Consider the following 19,485-nt stretch of genomic DNA (forward strand, 5'->3'; position numbering starts at 1 on the left):
TAAATAGATTGTCTAACGTTTAAGGTATGTCCAGGATCATGCTTTAAAAATGCAATAAAATCTCCATTTTGACCCACGCTGAGCACGTCCGCCCTTTGAATACTATCGATTGACAGTACTTGTTTGAATGCCTACACACCTACTATTTTATTTAATATCTTATGGTTGCTGCCAAAAGTTTGTAAGTCGATAATTTAGATATTTAGAGTTAATAACGGATTATGTTTATATATATAAATATGTACAATAGAAAAAAATCAAGGTCATTTCATGTATTATAATATAACATGCACATTATGCCTGATTTTAGAGGGCATATAAAACTTTCAAATTACAATTATTCCATAACATGAATTCGAGACTTACTAACTTTTGGCAGTGACCCCGCTATATATTCATTTGGTACATATGTGAGAACTTACTATAACCTATTCCAGTCTATATTTGCCATTGCTGAGTATGAATAGTGCTTTAAAATGATAAAAGGCGAAACCCAGGTCTAAAAATTACTCAAATGGAATAATTCAAAACTTAAATCACGTTGACTTTTGTTAATTCTGTTTTATGGAGACTGCCCTATAATTTTGTATAAACCATTATATAATTATAAATAATTTGTTTTGCATGTATTTGTGAAATCGTATTTCAAGGTAAAATTTGACATTAAATAAGTCATAATCATATATTTAACATATTATATTCCGTCTATTTTTAGAGGAGTCACCCTAAAGAAACGATTATGAAATATATCAATAGAGTCTAAAAATAAAACTCAAAGAAGCATTATCGAGCCTCTAAATATATTATTCTTTTGTGTGAGGCTCGTGATGTTTCGTAGTATACGTAGGTACGCATATACACATATATTTTGACATCCAGTTATTAAGCCCATAGCACCTACACACAGCCTGTATCCTATACAGAGATATGCTCGGTGATATTGCGAACAAAGACATGATATTTGTTTTGAATTAATTTTCAATTAAGCGTACCGCTTTGAATTACTTGGGAGTCGTATCTTATATAAACTGGTATGATGGTTTCAACCACTCTATGATAAATGATCTTTACATTTTTGTAGATATAGGAGTTACTTTTGTTTAATGTTATGAAAAGCTTTAAAGCTAAAAATGTCATTGAATAAAGCTGTTTCATAGCCAATAGCGCAAGACGAGATGTATTAAAACTCTAAATTAAATCATTTACGTAGGCTAATCGAATATAATTCGTATCATTTTTACTGTGACAATATAATCTATTTTATTATTTATCACTCTTATTATTGTATTAAACTATACAAACATAATATAGATACTCTAATCTGTGAAGAAACCATACATTTTAATTTATTTTACTCTGATTGTGTTATAATAATATATTAAATGCCATAAAAAACTAAAAAATATTATATTAATACTATCGACCGAAGTACTTGATGGAATTTGAATTTAAATTATAATAGATTAAGTTTTTTTATTATTCCATTTGAGTCTTTTTGTGCGTCCCGGGTTTTGCCTCTCGACATATTCAGATCAAAACGTAAATAGGTACACACTGACAACAAATGCAGTTAACTCTAACTTATATAATAAATTAACACAATAAAGTAGCTAAAAAAATTTTCACCTACCTATTAAGTCAAGGATTGCAATACAAAATATAGCAAACAAATTATGAATAGTTGAAGTGTTTGTAAAAAAACCCTATCTTATCACTAATATTACAATCAATAGGCGTATAAATCGTCAAAACCCCAACAATATATCATTAGATAATAATACTACATTCAAGAGGTATAAAATCGTCAATACACGGAAAACAATGGCGATGTATTGGGAATTTAATGGAGTTATCTAATTAGATATATCAATAATATCAGTCTTTAAGTTAGAATTAACTGTATCCGATGTCAGTGTGTATTTATCTTTTGGTTAGTGCACATAGCTCTCGTGTGGTAACCAGAACATATGTTCATATAACGTGAAAGGACTTTTCCCAATTAATAAGTGAGGTAGGTACCTATTTATTACAACGTTTTTATTAGGTTGTATTCTTATTTATCCAGTGGTTGTTTGTCCGGTACAAATCTTGCAATCGATTTTTAATTAACTTCCCGACTAGTTAGATATTTGAAACTCTTAGAATATATCAGAAGACGATGCCAATGCAATTTTTAATACTTTTAACCATCTTTAAGTAGTATTCAATTCATTTTCAGTTAATTCTGTTTTGTATGAAAAGTTATTTCGGAAGAAATCCGTAATCCAATCCACTATTATTGGTTGCTAGGAAATTATTAATATATACGTGCGTTACTATGGAAATCAATATGAGTGTCAAAATGACATTTCAGTATTATTTCTATCAATTACATTTTTTTTGATCGTTTAAGCTTGTCAAATCAAGTTTATATGATTCAACAGAAAATTTAAAAACGTTATATGTAAAAAAAGTTCTTTTTATCTTGTAATTATTATAATGCAGCACTCTTGACATTCGGCGGAGACATCGATTAACAAACTACGAAATATGAGACATTCAAGCATTTGTATGACACCATGTGTCACAGTTGTAGCCCAATAATAAGATTGGGAAGAAGTTAAATTACATTTTTTCAAAAAAAAAATGTAAAAAATAACTTTTAATTTAGTTAAATTTGGTTTGTAATTCCACTGTGATGGATACACGAGCAAAATCTCACCTGAATACGTTCAATCATGTTGAGCACCAATTTTCGTTGAGTCTAACAAAACTAAAATACACAACTGTCGGTCACCAAAATATATTGTCTATCCCCCTGGGTTTCGAGACATTTGGACCTTGGAAACCATCTGCCTTGAAGACGGTAGCTAATACCAGTCGTCGCTTGACTGATAAAAAAATGAGTGCCAGTCAACCAAGTACCTACCTAAAACAGCGAATACGTATTATATAAGCCTAAATAGGTAATGCAATCGCAGTTTTAGGTACTTTTTAGATATCCAGGGGACTGGAGGAAGTATTTTATGTACAATCTAAATATATAAAAATCTAGTAAGTCTACCGCTAGTTTTGTAATTATTATTTTATGGGTTTATATATTATGTTATGCCGAATGTGCGAAATTGAATATTACATGAAATGGGCAAAATTTTGCCTAAATCATGAAAAATGCAAGCCCGTTGCCTTATTCATGAATTAGACAAAATATCTGAAGAGTGCGTGAATTCGGCAGTAATTTTTCTGCCTAGTTCATGTATTGGACAAGTTAGATAGTAGCGCTACGGTGGTATTTTTTGCAACTAAACTAAATGTATCAAATGCTCATGCATTGGTCAAAATGTAGGTACATATTATCTATGGTCAAAATAGATGATCGCGCTCCGGTGGTATTTTTTGCAACTAATCAAACTAAACAAATTTGTCAAATGTCATCCTACAATGACGTTCATTTCCATTTACTATGCGCAAAAAAAACTAGAACTATAATATGATAACGGAAGAATTTTATTGAAAAGTATTTTCGCGATTTGATTCGTGCTTGGGTATCGAACGTGCAATGGTCGATTGATTGTGATAGTTTGTTGACACTTGATAGCTAACCTCAAAATGGACATTCAGTTGAATAGTTTAATTCAGAATTACAAAACCTAACCTAACCTAACCTAATAATAATAATATTATATTATGTCTAATTATAACTAATAAAACCATCCGTATTAAATTTACTTTTTCTTCTGTCATGTTGACAGTTCAAGAATTCCATACCTTCGCAAATTCATGTACTCAGCAGAAAAATTACCTAATTCATGAATAAGGCAACAGGCTTGACTATTACATGAATTAGCCAAAATTTTGCGCATTTCATGTAATAGTTAATTTCGCACATTCGGTGTAACATATACATATTCCTTATTTTATACCTTTTGTAACTTATTTTGTTTTACTCTTTTATTATTAACACCCGTGATGGCCGCGCGGCTTAAACATTTTCTTATTTATAGCATCGTGGGTCCCAGGTTTGAATCCTGAGTTTGGCAAGTACACATTTTGTTTTTCAATTTGTGCATGAGTCAAAGTATGCACTTAAGGCTATACCTCAGTTGGGGCATGTCTAAAAAGATCGTGGCTAGGCGATGCGATTGCGGGTCGCAAGTTCAAATGACGCAAGACGAACGAAATATAATTTGTCATATAAATCCAACATGCGTCCATTTAATGTTCTGTTTAAGAAAAGTTTCTTTCTCAACTTTGTTCTTTAAACACTCCGGTGCATGGTTGCAGCATCAGTCCCGTGCGGCTCCGTCTCGGGACGGAATGAGCACTTAAAATCACTTCTTTTAGACACGTTTAAAGCGTCATAGAAAGCGGCCGTGCATATATGACGGGTGGTGATGGGAACTGTTCTATTAGTAACAATAATAATATATTCTTTGACATGTTTCTTTTTCAAGTAAATGGGTAACGTTTTTAGTCATCTTTACACGATTTAAAAATGAATACGCCCGTCGCCATTACGAAACAAATTGACATATTCACACCTCGACGTTCGCTCTCAGAATGCCAGCGAGTCCAAAATTTCATCGCGCCTATAGTTGAAAATTATTTGCCGTTTCACTGATGTATCGTCTTAATAGGTTGAGCAAATGGCTAACATCCATTTCTCGTAAAAACATAATCTGTAAATACACACCTCTACATTGTGAAGGCCCATATAATCTTATAAGGATCGGACATGCTCGAAAAAAATATTATTATGGTCTCTCTTATTACTTAGCAATAATAAAATATTGTATATTATTATATATATTATATAATGGTTATACATGTTATAATAAATATACTGTAATATGACTAAAGTTCACATAATGCAATAATTGATTTAAAATTAAACAAAAAAAAACGGCTGGCATAATTGGCTATTTATATTCGTCAGGATTATCATAATTTGATTAATTTAATTCGCCTGTTTTTATTTTTCATATACAGAATTAACTGCTAAATATTTATCATTCCCGAACACAATACAATTTTTAATGAAAAAGTTTTAAATTAAAGAGACTACTTTAAAAGCCACGCTACACGTATTTATGGATTATCCCAATGAAAACGACGAAATAATGAAAATTTATGCGTAAGATTATGGTAATAATTCAAACATAATAGGTTTTATGTAAAGATATTATGCGGAATGTCCAGATACTATGTATGTATATCAACTAAAATACGTTTTCGCACATCTATATATTATGTTATCTCCTTTATAATATGAGATAATATTCGTTTACTTTTACAACTTTAGTGCATAATAAAAAAAATGTCGTTGCTATATTATACTCTGTGGTAAACGTTTACAACAGGTATGATTTAAGTTCCTTGTATATGCAGCCGCGATTTGTGCACGGCCGCATTCCATGACATTGTAAACGTGTCTGAATAAAAAGATTTTAGTTCTTCACTTAATAATATAATACACCCTAAAACTATGAATTTACCGAAAATCATTTCTGTATGTTTAGGATAACTTAATAAACTAAATTGTAATAATATACATGACCGCAAAATTATATGTAATATTATTATGATAGGATCTTTTAACTAATTCAGATTTCTAACGTTTTTTTTTTAATTGTTAGTTTATCTTTAACTTAAAATAAAAAAAATTTGGTACTCTTCGGTTATCAGGAATACAGCGGAAAACACATTTTGAAAATACCCGATATACTGGATTATTTGTTACTTTGGGTTAGTTTAGATTAGGTTAGGTCGGGTTAGGTTAGGTTAGGTTTGGTTTGGTTAGGTAAACCTTACAAATAATCCAGTTTATCGGTTATTTTCAAAATGTGTTTTCCGCTGTATTCCTGATAACCGAACAGTACCAAAAATATTTTATTATTATATTATTTTTAGATACGTATCTGTTAATGAAAATACTTTAAAATCTAAAAAATGTGTAAAATTACAAGCTTCAAAATTTTCCGACAGACGCCTCTGGTATGTAGAGTATTCACCTTAAATGATACCAATACAACTGTAAATCGCACAAACTACTACTATTGAATGATTTCGGTACATATAACTTTATATTACACTGATACAGTAGCTATTATTCCAAAAACCAATAGCGAGTCACCTACAAACAAATTTATGATGTTGTTCATGGTAACATCATTTTAATTCCCCCAAAAGCTCTATATCACTCCCAGTATGTGCTGTATCTGTATAAAAATACAAATAAAATGTCTGCAGAATAGCTACCTACATATATTTTAGCTGAACACCTGCGCCTTTCTTGCGAAGGTTGATTTGCATTGCATCGTTCAATAAAATACACAAGGGATTTTTTGAAAACTCTTGAAATTACTATTTAGTCCTAAATATTATAATAAGTACATATATATGCGTATTTAATCTCACTGAAATAATAATACAATACTTTTGTAGAAAAGTGAGTTATATACTTTTTAAAAGTTTAATTACACATTAACAAAATTTTTGAGTAAACATAAAAAACGAAAAAGATAACTACTTAGTAATTATATTTTAAGCGATTTTTTTTAATTAAACAAATAAATTTATAAGATTTGAATAAATAATAAATTTAATAATAGTAAAATAATAAATGTAGCATTATTATTTTATTGGACATAGGTACATAATTTAAAAATACTAGAAACAGTCGTTGTATTTTTTTTATTCGTTTCTAGTAGATATAATAATATGAGGTGTTTTAAAATTATGTATGTTCAATAAAAGAATGTTACATTCTTAAATCTTGTCAAAGTACAAATAGATTAGTTATTAAAAGTAATTGTTGATATCATACTAAAGACAAAAGCTGATTGCCGAAAATCAACTCAATTTGCCGAGCACTTCAAAATGTTTAAGATACTAGTTAATTTCGTAGTAATTATTTGCAATTATTGCAACATTGGTGCAAATCTAGTAGATATAGGTTCATATTCTTTTGGGAGTTATATTTTTTTCAGAGATTATTTGATATAAGGTGTTTCCAGTTGTATTTTAGTTAAAATAGATCAGGCATATCCAACTTCAAGTAGATTGATTCACATATTCTCTTTCTCTTACTCCTACAGTAAGCCGTGGGTTATGCAATACGTATTTAGAGATATAGCGAGATCACCTGAGTTTCCTCACAGTTTATTTGAAAACGACATTCGCATAAGCTAATTATGGAAAAAAAGCATATCTAATACTTTCCCTACAAAATCTCATTGAATTCATATTATTATATTTCAATGGAATATATAAAAATTTTACATATTTATGTGCAACCGATCAGAATCCATCCTGCAATCGTTGCGTTGAACGTTTTTGCAATAGATTCTGTCAAAAAAGATAAGGCATTGATCCATATATTCAAAAACTATATCATATTTTTTTTAATTCAATAGCGATTACTAAATACTACAAGCAAGCGATGGCCTGACAAGTAGGGCGGACATTTCTAAAGCCAAAAATGTAAATTATTTTTTCAATATGTGTTTGATTCAGTGCAATACACCAATAGGATAGCCGACTGGCAAAGAAACTTTCCTTGTGAAAAGTCTGACTTCAATCTTATTGAGGTACATTGAAATTTATATATTCGATATAGTCGATAGAACAAGAAAATTAACATTACGAATTTTTGTAGTAATAAAAAATTACTATATACTACAAATAAATTATACAATATATTTTATAAGAGTTTACTAAGAAGACATGTCATTATGCCAAGATTAAATTTTTTATATATTCCATTATTATTTTTGTAACAGACAAAAACAATTCTATAATAAAATTCTCTCTACGTATGTTTATTTTAAACAATAGAATACAATAAATTTCGATGTCATTGACTATTTTTTATAAATCTAAATTTCATTACAGCCATAGAAGAAAGTAAAAATAAATTGATTCTAAATTCGAATAGAAATCGACGTCAAATTGGAAAACAATTGAAGGTGCAGAAAATTGACATTATTAAATTTGACAGGAGTAAAATGGTACAAATTTCTTGACTATACAAAATAAATTTTGAAACTAGATTATTCTGCAAGCTTTGTGATTTTGAACCATAGGATATTAAATTAAACATGAGTGAAAAAGATTTGGATTGCAATTGTTCATCATGCGAAACGACTTGTTTAGCTGACGGAGCTGTCAAAATAGGTAACTAAACAATTTATATTATCACCATAATATTATAATTTAATCATAAAACATTAGACATATTGATCTATTTTGTAGTTTATTTAAAACAATATTTTACTATAATTCTAATAATACCCAAGGTTTAATTATAAAATATATTATCATAATTCAATTGGGGGCTAAATTAAATTTTACAAAAATAGAAGTTATTTTATGGGACAAACGATGTAGGTGTATGTATGTACCTAACCACCTACCAACGATGTATGTACCTAAATCTTTTCATTATAGTAATGAATGACATAATATTATGTACATATTATTTTTGTCAACTTCAAACCGTTTAACATAAAAAAACCTTTTTCATAAAATTAACAATGAGTATTTTATGATGATTTCTATCCTTTCGTCATTCTTTTCTATTTCCAAACTACGAATGTCGGTTACATAAGCAAGTATATTACAATTCTCTATCGATCTCAAAACCAGAGAGACATTTGTAAAATTTTTCAGAAAATAAGTTTAATAGGTAGATTATCTAGGTATCTACCGAAAATATCATATATTATTTTAGTGCCAATTCATCATTATTAGAAATAAATTCATAACATAAACCTTAAATTCCTAGATTCAAAAATCCAAAAGGCTAAAATGTGCTTTCCTAAAAATATTAATTGTGGATATAAATTTCAACATAAATATAACAATAAAATACCCTTTATCAATCATCTAATTATTTTTTCAGGCTCAGGAGTTGCAATAGGTTTTCTCGTATCTATTTTATTTACAAAAATGAGACCATGGCCTATTTTATTGATGTCTGGAATTGGGTCTGGTTTAGCATGGTCAAGTTGTGAAAAAACCATCAATTCGATATATGGCGGTGGAATTTGTCCAACTGGACTTTTACAAAACAAAGCTTGTAGATAAATCACAAAATTCATGGACAAAAATATATTTTGACTTTTATAAGATGGCTTAAATTTAATTTTAAAGATAATTTTTTTAAATCAAAACACAAACCCATGGAATATTATTTGGTTGTTAAAATAATGACTGGAACACATGAGTTATGAAATATAAGTAATCTATTTGTGTTTATTTGTTTTTACTAAAATAAAATTTAAAAAAATAGGTAGTTGTATTTTTAATTGAATTACGTTTTTACTATTATATTTAATGGATCTAAAGCTATTCATAAGTTTTATAAAAGAATCTCACAGCCATTGGTCACTGGACTAACACGAAAGAAGATGGGAGGATAACATTACGATAAAGGGATGCAATAAGTCTGACAAAATGGAAATGTATCTCTGGATAGAGATTTTTGAAGGATGGTTATACGGTCGGATATTAACCTGAATATTGTCTGTAATGCAAGGTAAAATTAATAAATAAATGTATGGTCTATTTGCAAAACAGGTTAATAAACCAGGTTATTAATAAATTATTCTCATCCAAGGACATTATTTTTCCTCAGTTTCATTTGATCAAAGCTTTTCTTTTAAGTAAGTAAAGACCCAGAGTTTTTCTTGTGACGATCTCATTTTGTTTCCAGAAACAAAGACGAAGCGACGCTCTGCGCACGCCCACAACCTCGGGGGAGCGATTTACTTCGCACTTCACTGCATCTTTCCTTGGCCATTCTTTATCATTAGTGCTCTACTAAATTCTTCTGCCCGCAGAAATGCTCAACGTTTTTATATGCTTATCAATTGAATGCTTCTTAAATGATTTTACAGATTCGCATATCTTGTTACGGGTGACATGGATTAAAATCCTGTGACTGAACCATATTAATTATCTGTTTATCAATTGAATAAACTTTTTAAGTAAAAAGTTTTTATAAAATTAAAAAAAAAAAAAAAAAACAGCGAATTCAATGAGTATTCTCAAAATGGTCTGTTTAATCATTTACCATTATAAAATTACTAGAAAAAAAATAGAAGATGGCAGTATCTACCACCTTTCAATATTCTTGTTGATGTGCCCAATAATCACTATGTTCGATTGTATGAAGAATATATAGGTCTCTACAGAGTGTAGGTTATATTAGTATTTTTTGGTTTTTACGACAAGTGAATGTTAGCCACTTGGTCAACTTATTTAATTGGTCAATACTCCAAAACAAATAAAATAACAAAATGTGGCTTTTTCCACACCCTAGATTCAAAGCCGGTACCTATCCAGCTCGGACATCGTGGGTAAATGTAATATTATAGTAATAACTCAATAATGTTCATGATAAAATTATTTTTTAAGTATAACCACCATAAAACATTGTACATATTTTACGTTTAGAATTATTCGTCAGAAGAGACTTTTTAAAAGGATCAACAATAATTCACGTTAATTCATAGAGTGAGTATTTACTAACTTTAAAAATTTCGTACTTTACATGGTGCGTTTATACAAGTACTAAGAAAAAAGCTCATTTTATAAGTCACAACAATCAGTTCCTTAATAAATATACACACAGGAAAGATGCAGAACAAAAGACTCGTAAAACTATCATGTCATTTTCAAAATTATAAAGAGATTGATTAAAATTAGTACATAATTCATGTATTAAAACAGATGTTTCTGGATATGAGACAAAGGGTGACCTATGTATATATGTTTAATTTTAACGAGGTTTGACTCTAATTTCAGAGAGTTATGTGATTTTTTGTCATACAAAACTTAATGGCAAGTCCACATCGCATATGGGCAAAGTATATAAATTATGCATAAGATAAATAACGGTATGAATCTCATCTAAATATCAATCATGTATTACATGCACCAAAATATTAGGTATTCTAAGAGGTAAGGTTAGCGTTAAGAATGAAGAACAGTGTAATGTCCCGTTTTTGTAACTAGTATTATACAAGTCATTATATTATTATATGTATTTGAACTATCACAATGTATTTTACCTTATTTTTAAATTCCTATACGTTCTGGGTTCGTTGCGGAGATTAGTATATGTGTATGTGTATATAGTAGGTGTATGAATCTGAACTGATATGTATTTCGAATAAAGTTAGGTTAGGCGACAGCAAAAGTTTCTCAGAGTAAAAAAAATGCTTCAATGATATTGTGTTTTAATATTAAGTACGACAGTCTAGTTTCTTTTAATCGTAGTGTAGTTTTTAGTCACATTGTTAATAATAGAATGTTAGTACAGTTTATCAGCCTTTTAGTAACAAAGAGTGATTTGGCATCATTAAGTGAGTACCTAATTTTTGTTTATCAATAGGAATGAAAATTATTAAGTATAAAAATTAATATATTGCAATATTATGTAACATATCATTATAATCTCTATGGTTTTCATTCTAAATCAAAAATAAATACATAAACATAACATAACATAAATACATACAAAATATCATTATAAATAATTCATTTTTACGACTGTAAATACATATGTAAGACTAATTAATTCATACTTATTTACATATCACCACTTCAGTTGTAACTCGTTCTAAGTGCGATTAATTAGTTTTGTATTAATCCAATTTCAAGATATAATTTAATTTTATCCGATTTTCGTGCATAATACGAGTATATAGCGGAGTATTATATAATCATTCGGGTACAAAGACGTAAGCTGATTGATAAAATAAAGCAATGCTAACTAAAAAGACTATCTCTTCTTTTTCATTCTTTCGTGACTGATGATTGTGACTACCGTGAAAGCAATAATCTTTTGAGCGACGAAGACTCTCTATCCCTCATGCTCCTCTGCTTCTCTAAGGGTCGAGTGAAGATTACCCCTAGTAAATTCCTACTATTGGTCACACCAGCGCGTCGACACTCTTCTTGTACTTTGCCTTCCATGTAGGCTACATAAAACCACTAGTCTCTTCAGGTTAACTGCAGAATTCATCTTAGATAATATATTGTCGAGAGCCATAACTTAATCTGAGTCTAAAAATAATGACAACGTTTTAAGAGGTTTTTAGGTTTATATTCAGGAAACATATTATACTACAAGAGTGTGGTGATCTACCTTGTTTAAATTTAAAGTAATGAAGTTATTTAGTTTAATTTTAACATTTTAAAATAAATACTGCTGTGTATTAAAAAAATAACAAAGAAATCTTTTTGTTTCTTACCTACTCAATTGGCTTCTGCTTTGTTGCCCTAAGGATAAATGACTCACCACAGTACAAAAATATAGAGAAGACTAATATTTGTAGAATTATTATTTTCGTTGCATATAGTGACTAAGTATACACAATTAATACGTATGTGCATTTTATAAAGAAAGAAAAAGATGTTGGAAATGGGTGATATTTTTTGTTAAAAATCATTTAACGCAAGGTTCAAAGGAACTGCTTTAATACTAAAAAAATCCCACCGGGCAAGGCGGGCCCTTACCAAATATTAAAGATGACGTTTTTTGTTCATTGCTTTACTCTTTACGTTTCTTTATTATTATGTTTTTAATTACACAGTATTCTGCCACTGCGAGAGATATAATACATTTTTCTGTATTTTCCTTTGTCGGCCGGGATTATGGTATCGTAATTTTCACGCTTTTCCGTTTTTTGTATGGCTTTGTGAGAATTGTTGGATTTTTTTCTAAAGTAGAAAGGATAAATGGCCGGTTGATCTGTCAGATTATATCGTATCGTAGCCGGTTTTTGGAGCTTTTACTTGATTTCATGAAGCAAAAATATGTAAGTTTAATCTCTCGTTAATTACATTTAGAAAAAAATATTTCCTTTTCTTTTATATAATGATTAAATATTGCAATTAAAATTTCTTGTGGATAAATTTAATTTTATTATTTGTAATATCGTATTTATAGATTTTTGGGTTTTAACCCATTGTACTACTTTCATCCTTCCTCAACATTTCGGGCTCATTGCAAAGGCCGTTCTCAAGATATATGTTATGATAAAGCATGGTGTTTGTAGGTGTATGAATTTGAGCACCGCTGGTAGTATAAATTATACTATATATAGCTCAAGAAGAGACGTTACAACGGCGATTTCCTATGACACATATGACGCAATCGCTTCGTTAGAAAATATGAAAAGAGTCCTTGAAACGGTTGAAACCAGTTATTTATTAATCAATATAAATATAACACCAACATCTTAAACAGATGTATATTTCGCAAAAAAATGTGTAGGCTTTTAATGGAAGATATTTTCTGATTTTGCATCATTCAATTTGAATCAATACTTTAATTTAAAGTTTCATTTAAGAAAATACATAATATACTTATTACAAAATTATTATATAAAACACGTTCATGTTAGCAATATTAATTGGATATAATGTAGGTACGTGTATCAAATTATTTTTTTATTCAACGAAAAATAATAATATAAAAAATGCAATATTCTTTATTTTGAATACATAATTTAAGACAACTATTTTTCTAATATTTTTAAAATATATATATTTCTAGGTTTATTCTAAAGGATGTAGGTGTGTATAATTTAAATGTAAGCCTTATCTACGGTAGTGTCACACGGACCACGTTTTTACACCTCCACGCACTGATATATAAGATATATTATATATGCTACTGTAAAATCCTGAAAATCGGTTAATCCGAGGTTTGACGCACAAATCCAAGGCTTTACAATTTTATTGCGGAAGGCAAAATTTTGAAAGTGTGGTTTATTTCGAGCTTTCGTCGCCCACCAATTTGAAATTATCTTTAGATATATTGTAGAAAGAACTACCATAAAACATATAAACTGACCTAACCTAACATGACTAGAGTTTAGATAACCTAACCTAGCCAAGTATTACATAACATTGGATTCAAAGATTATTTCTGATGTTTATGTGTCACGGGAAGAATATTATTTTCAGTTTTAAAGGTAACGGCCAAGATATACATTCCACGTTGATAAACTTATGGATACGTCATTGTTGACAATAAAATTGTGATACTCAGGAATCTAGAATTTATAATTATTCTTTACAGTATGTAGTTATTTACATTACAATTTAAATATAATGCTTTTTAACTAATATATTTTTCATATCAACACATATTACCTCTTTCTGTTGTGCATCATACATAAATACATACTAAAATATATGTACATCCAAAGTAGTGTCTGATTTTCTAGTAAATTAAAAAAAATGATGTTTATTTTTGTATTCACGGAACAGATCTTAACAAAAAAAAATAGAAAATATGACGTGATATTTTCATTGAGGCAGGCCAACAAATGAAAAAGGCTTAAAAATATATCTGCAGAAATAACCTATAAAATATATTGGTCTGAATATATTTTTAGACGATTCGCTTAGTAATCAGATTATAAAACCGGTGCTAGTCCGGGATTGTTAGTTAAATACAATATAAAAGAAAATATTATAATAATTACAAGATTATAATCACTTTTTATATACAACATTTCAAAAATTTCTGTTTAAACGATCAAAAAAAAATTTACTTGATAGAAATAATACTGAAATGTCATTTAACTTTTAACATTTAACATAATTAACTACGGAAAATGAATTCAATTCTACTTAAAGATGGCTAAAAGTATAAAAAAATGCATTAACATCGTGTTCTGATATATTATAAAAGTTTCAAATGTCTAGCTAGTCGGGAAGTTAGTTAAAAATCGATTACAAGATTTGTACCAGACAAATAAGAATACGAGCTAAGAAAAACGTTGTAAAAATGAAATTTAACTAACAATAAGAAAATAGTTTTTGTCATTTCCATTAAATAACTATATCGTTTCCCTAAGAAATAACAGTAAATAAAATGAATAATATCAATGTGATGTTTGTTTCATTAAGGGTAAAATCACCAGTTATTCGTCATATTCATAATATTATTATTAAGTAATAAACTGGTGAAAAATAAAACATTTATTATGAAACATCAGCGTTTTCGTGAATACTTTAAAAATAGTATGGCGTTTGCAAAAATAGTCATCTCACGCAGTACTTTATCTGATTTAAGGCTTTTTATCGTTGATCTGTGGGCTGTGTGTGACCTTTACATGAACGAGCTTTCTGCCACGTCAGCATTCGACGTTACAGCTTACGAATGCGTTGAACGTTCTGAGCTTAAAGCTCTAAGTATCTTCATATGCCTCCAATGAATGGAATTTATCTCGGTTTACTTTTAAGCTTTTAATGTAGAAATCCTTCGCGCGCAATATACGCGCAAAGCGGAATGGTAATAATGTAATTTAAATAATTATGTAACTCAACATTACACTATTTTGAGTTAATTTTATAAAATACAGTAAAGTTGACTTTTAAACATTAATATTGAATTCAATGCTTTCATGAGTTATGAAAGATACTCCTATATTAATAAAAGCGTCATGTAAATATATTACACCTAATATTATGAAATAAATAATTATAATCGTTAAAAAAGAATTTTATAAAATTATACAGTTTCTAACTTAATAATAGTCATGTGTGGGCTGGGGGCTGGGTATCTGAAGGGCGTAAGTAATACTTTGTAATATTATATCATATTTATCATTTGTATTCTCTGTTCACTTGGTCTTGAGATAATTGGACCCCTGTAACCGTCTGCTTTGAGTAGTTGTCTAAGATTGGTCGTCTTGACAGTACACTCTGACAGTACAAATGAGTACTGCTCAATTGAGTGCCTGACAAAGTAAATCAGCGTAGCAATCATAAGAGATAATGCAGATGCAGATAAAGGACCAGTGGAGATATTTTATGTACGATGAAGATACATGGGATATTTATAATTACATACATACTGACAAATTTTACACTTTTACACTCATTGTTAAATTTTTTTACTATTTTTGTTGTTATTGTTATATTATATAATATATTTATTAGTATGTATGTAACCATATTATTCATTCTATATATTATTTATACTATCTACTATTTCTTGTCATTTGATTTATGTAAAAAAATACTTTACAACAGATTTACAGCAGCAGTTTAAAAATAGAATTTTTGTTAGTTTCTTCATAAATTATTATTGTCAACAAATATACCATAATGAAAAGTTGTATTTTCTTCATAAACTAACTCTTGCTGACGTAGTTTTAAAAAATCTTCTCTTGTTACTGTTTTTGTTAACATGAGCCATATGCCGTTTCGGCGTAAAAAAAACTCCAAAATTATGTTACTTTATAATAATATTAATGCTATTTTTCTATCGTCTAAGATAATTTATTAACAAATTACGTAAAATATAACTTAATATTTTTCCGTAAATGTGGTCGTGTAATTTGATTTACAATATAACGTTGTTTATAATATAAACAAAAATGCATAAACATTACATAATACCGTGATGTTTAATGTTGGTACTTCTATGCATTTATTAACTGAGCAAAAACAATCTCCGCATACTGAAGTAAACTCACAGAAGGTAGTAACCACGCCTCAATTTAAAATTAATAAATAAATTATTATGAAAGTTTATGAATTCTTAAACATATAATACATGTGATAATTGTGGTATATGTAAGGTTGTAAATATAAAATATTGTAGGTCACTAATTGTGCTTATTCACGCGGTAAGATAAGTACATATTTACTAACTTTTGTCTGTCTTCCAAGTTGACAAACTTTTAACACATAAGTTATTATTATTATTATACACTTGATTATAAATAATACTTTTATATTTAAAAAAAGAAAACTAGATACTCATTTTTTGATTTTTCAAGGATTAACGCTTTTGCTGCTGAAGAGATAATGAGATTTTAATTGCCCCCTTTAAAATGCACGTTAATTACATCGATCGGCCGCCTGGTCATTATGCGCCGTGTGCGTCTTCCGCGGCCAAAGTATTAATTATTATTATTGAGTATTGTTGTACAGTTTTTCATATCATCACTGTCGTTTTGACAAATAAAAATATTGTATTATTTTTGATATGATATGAAAACAAATTTTGTTGTCACTCTATACTTTAGACTGAAGTTACAAAGTATTTTTGTTTCTACTTTTGTCTAGATGTAAATAGCATTTTTAATGAGATATTTATTTAAACAAAAATATATTCAATTGTTGAATGAGCAACGAAATGAGATTTATAATATGTTAATTATTAAAAATATTTTAATTTAGGTATCCAAAAATGTTAGTAAATATTATAATATAAAAAGTGAGTTATTATATTTTTGTACTGGACTAATAGAACGGCGCATACGCGATTAGTAATGTAAATGATACAAAACATAATATTATCCACGTTGATCTGATTATAGTATCTATCTGCAGTTTTGGCGAATTATGGGTTATGTGTGTATTTTGTACAAAATTTGGTGACGGATCGAATGGAAATATTATTGTTCTACGAAAAAAAACCTAAAGTGCTCAAATTTGACCCGAATAATAGTGTATATTTGCATCGACTCATTTATGAGGTAGAAAAAGTGTCTATAAACTAAAAAAAAATAATATTTGCATGATTTATTTTATTATATGACAGTACAATTTCTATACATCTTCTTTAAATCTCTGTTTTAGTATTATATTAAATTATTCCACTTAAAAAATAAAGATGATGCTGATACCGGCAAAAACAGTTTTTTGTACCCCCTAAAAATTGACTATATGTCAGATAGATACTTTTGTCAGATCAGCGTCGATATAGTACACCATGCTGATCACGTTAAAAAAAACGTTATCAGTAAACAACAAATAAAAGAGCAATTAAACAGTCGGTGAAGTTTGTTGGTAAATATGTTTTAAAAGTACTCACGGTGTAGTGTTAGGGCGGCACATTGCCGGCCCGGCCGCTGCTAGCGTCGATCGCCGGGGGCGGCCGCCCGCCGTCCGCAGCCCCCCGCTGGCAACCCCTGCATGCCACTCGCGCCAGCCCTGTCTCGTCCTGCCTCGTCCCCGTGGAGCGCCTGCCTCGACCCGAGCCTACGCCCCCCGCCTGTCATGCGACAATACAACTGCCCTGCCTCTAGCGGACGCCACTCTTAATCTATATGTAAATTCGTATCATTGATAATTATATAATCTGAGCGTTTAAGGATAGATTATTGAATAAAGTGTATCTGAAAGTGGTCAATACTTGTTATGAGAATAAATATACTTATAAACTTTTCAAGTGCAGTGTTCCTAAACATTTGGTTCGTGGATTACCGGTAATATCTAAGATAAAACCAGGACGTGTAATAAAATTGATCAAAATATTCTTGAATCCAAATACAAAAATATTATGATTACACATAATAAGAAATGACAAAAAATATCGGTTAACATAATATTAAATATTAGGCTAGTCAATTTACTTTATCATTGTGATAAAATATGAACGTGTATTTATGAATTGAGGTTCTGATGATTGAACGAATATAAGTGCACCATTGACCAAATTGTGTAAATCGACCAAAAAGTTAAAATTTCGTCTAGTCGCAAAAACCGCTCTGAACATTTGTAAAACCTCTTTTATTGTAAATAACATGACATTTCCTTGCAAATTGAGGTATTTGTCATCACATTTTTGTGTTTGGAAATATGACGAGAAAATTAAATTATATATTATATTTACGACGTATTTTTTATAATTTTCTTTATGTAGAAAAGGTCGACAGAGTTGCTTTGTGACTCTGTAAATCTTGTTCTTAAATAACCCATTATTATATTTTAAAGAAAATTTAATTTTCTTTAAATATTCAATGTACAATTTTGGTCAAAATAACAATTTGTATTAATGTTACTTTAACAACAACTTTCCCACTAATAATCACGGGATATAACCCGGAATGCTTATTATTACCATACAAAGCACTTATCTGTTTGAATTTGATTTTATACATAAATTAAGGTGCTCAAAACTGCTCTTTACTATTTTTTAATATGATGTCACTAAATTTAATATATTCGTTAAATCTTCAGCACTCCAATATTGATAGTATAATGGGCACTAAATATTTAAATATTAAAGATAATACTATTTTTGTCATCAGAAATTGCAGTTAAAACATTATTATTACGTTTATCATGAATGGAGCTTTAATTAAACATATTAAGGTAATAATATAATACTGTCAGTATTATATCTTTATAAGACTACTGTTTAATTAACGTATTTTATAAACTCAGGCACTACCCGATACAAATATTTTTTTTATATTATTCAACTATCTGCTGTTTATCACTAACCGGTAATAATAAGAAAAATATCAATATGATTCGATTATATTTTACGTAAAATATATCAGACTGTTTAAAAATTGGTATTAAAATGTAAATATGTTTATATTATACATTCTGTGTTTCTGATATTAATATTATTATTATTTTAACTAGTTACAATGCTATATATTGTCTGTTATAGCAATGTTTTAATTAGACTATCGGTATTACAGTATCCTCATCCTACATAGTATTCGTAGGTAGTTA

General features: G+C 29.0%; 1 protein-coding gene across 1 annotated transcript in view; it reads right to left on the reverse strand.

Moving 5' to 3' along the window:
• nAChRalpha1 (nicotinic acetylcholine receptor alpha1) overlaps window positions 1–18,134 on the reverse strand; it is a 416,158-nt gene extending 398,024 nt beyond the window's left edge. Inside the window, exon 1 of the mRNA XM_085945958.1 lies at window positions 17,831–18,134. The gene's annotated coding sequence lies outside the window, so the exon portion shown is untranslated. The remainder of the gene's footprint in view (window positions 1–17,830) is intronic.
• Window positions 18,135–19,485: the final 1,351 nt, after the last annotated feature.

This window comes from Rhyacophila brunnea, unplaced genomic scaffold (genome assembly GCF_057557595.1).
Source record: "Rhyacophila brunnea isolate RB1 unplaced genomic scaffold, BYU_Rbru_1.0 scaffold_19, whole genome shotgun sequence".
Classification (NCBI taxonomy): Eukaryota; Metazoa; Arthropoda; class Insecta; order Trichoptera; family Rhyacophilidae; genus Rhyacophila; species Rhyacophila brunnea.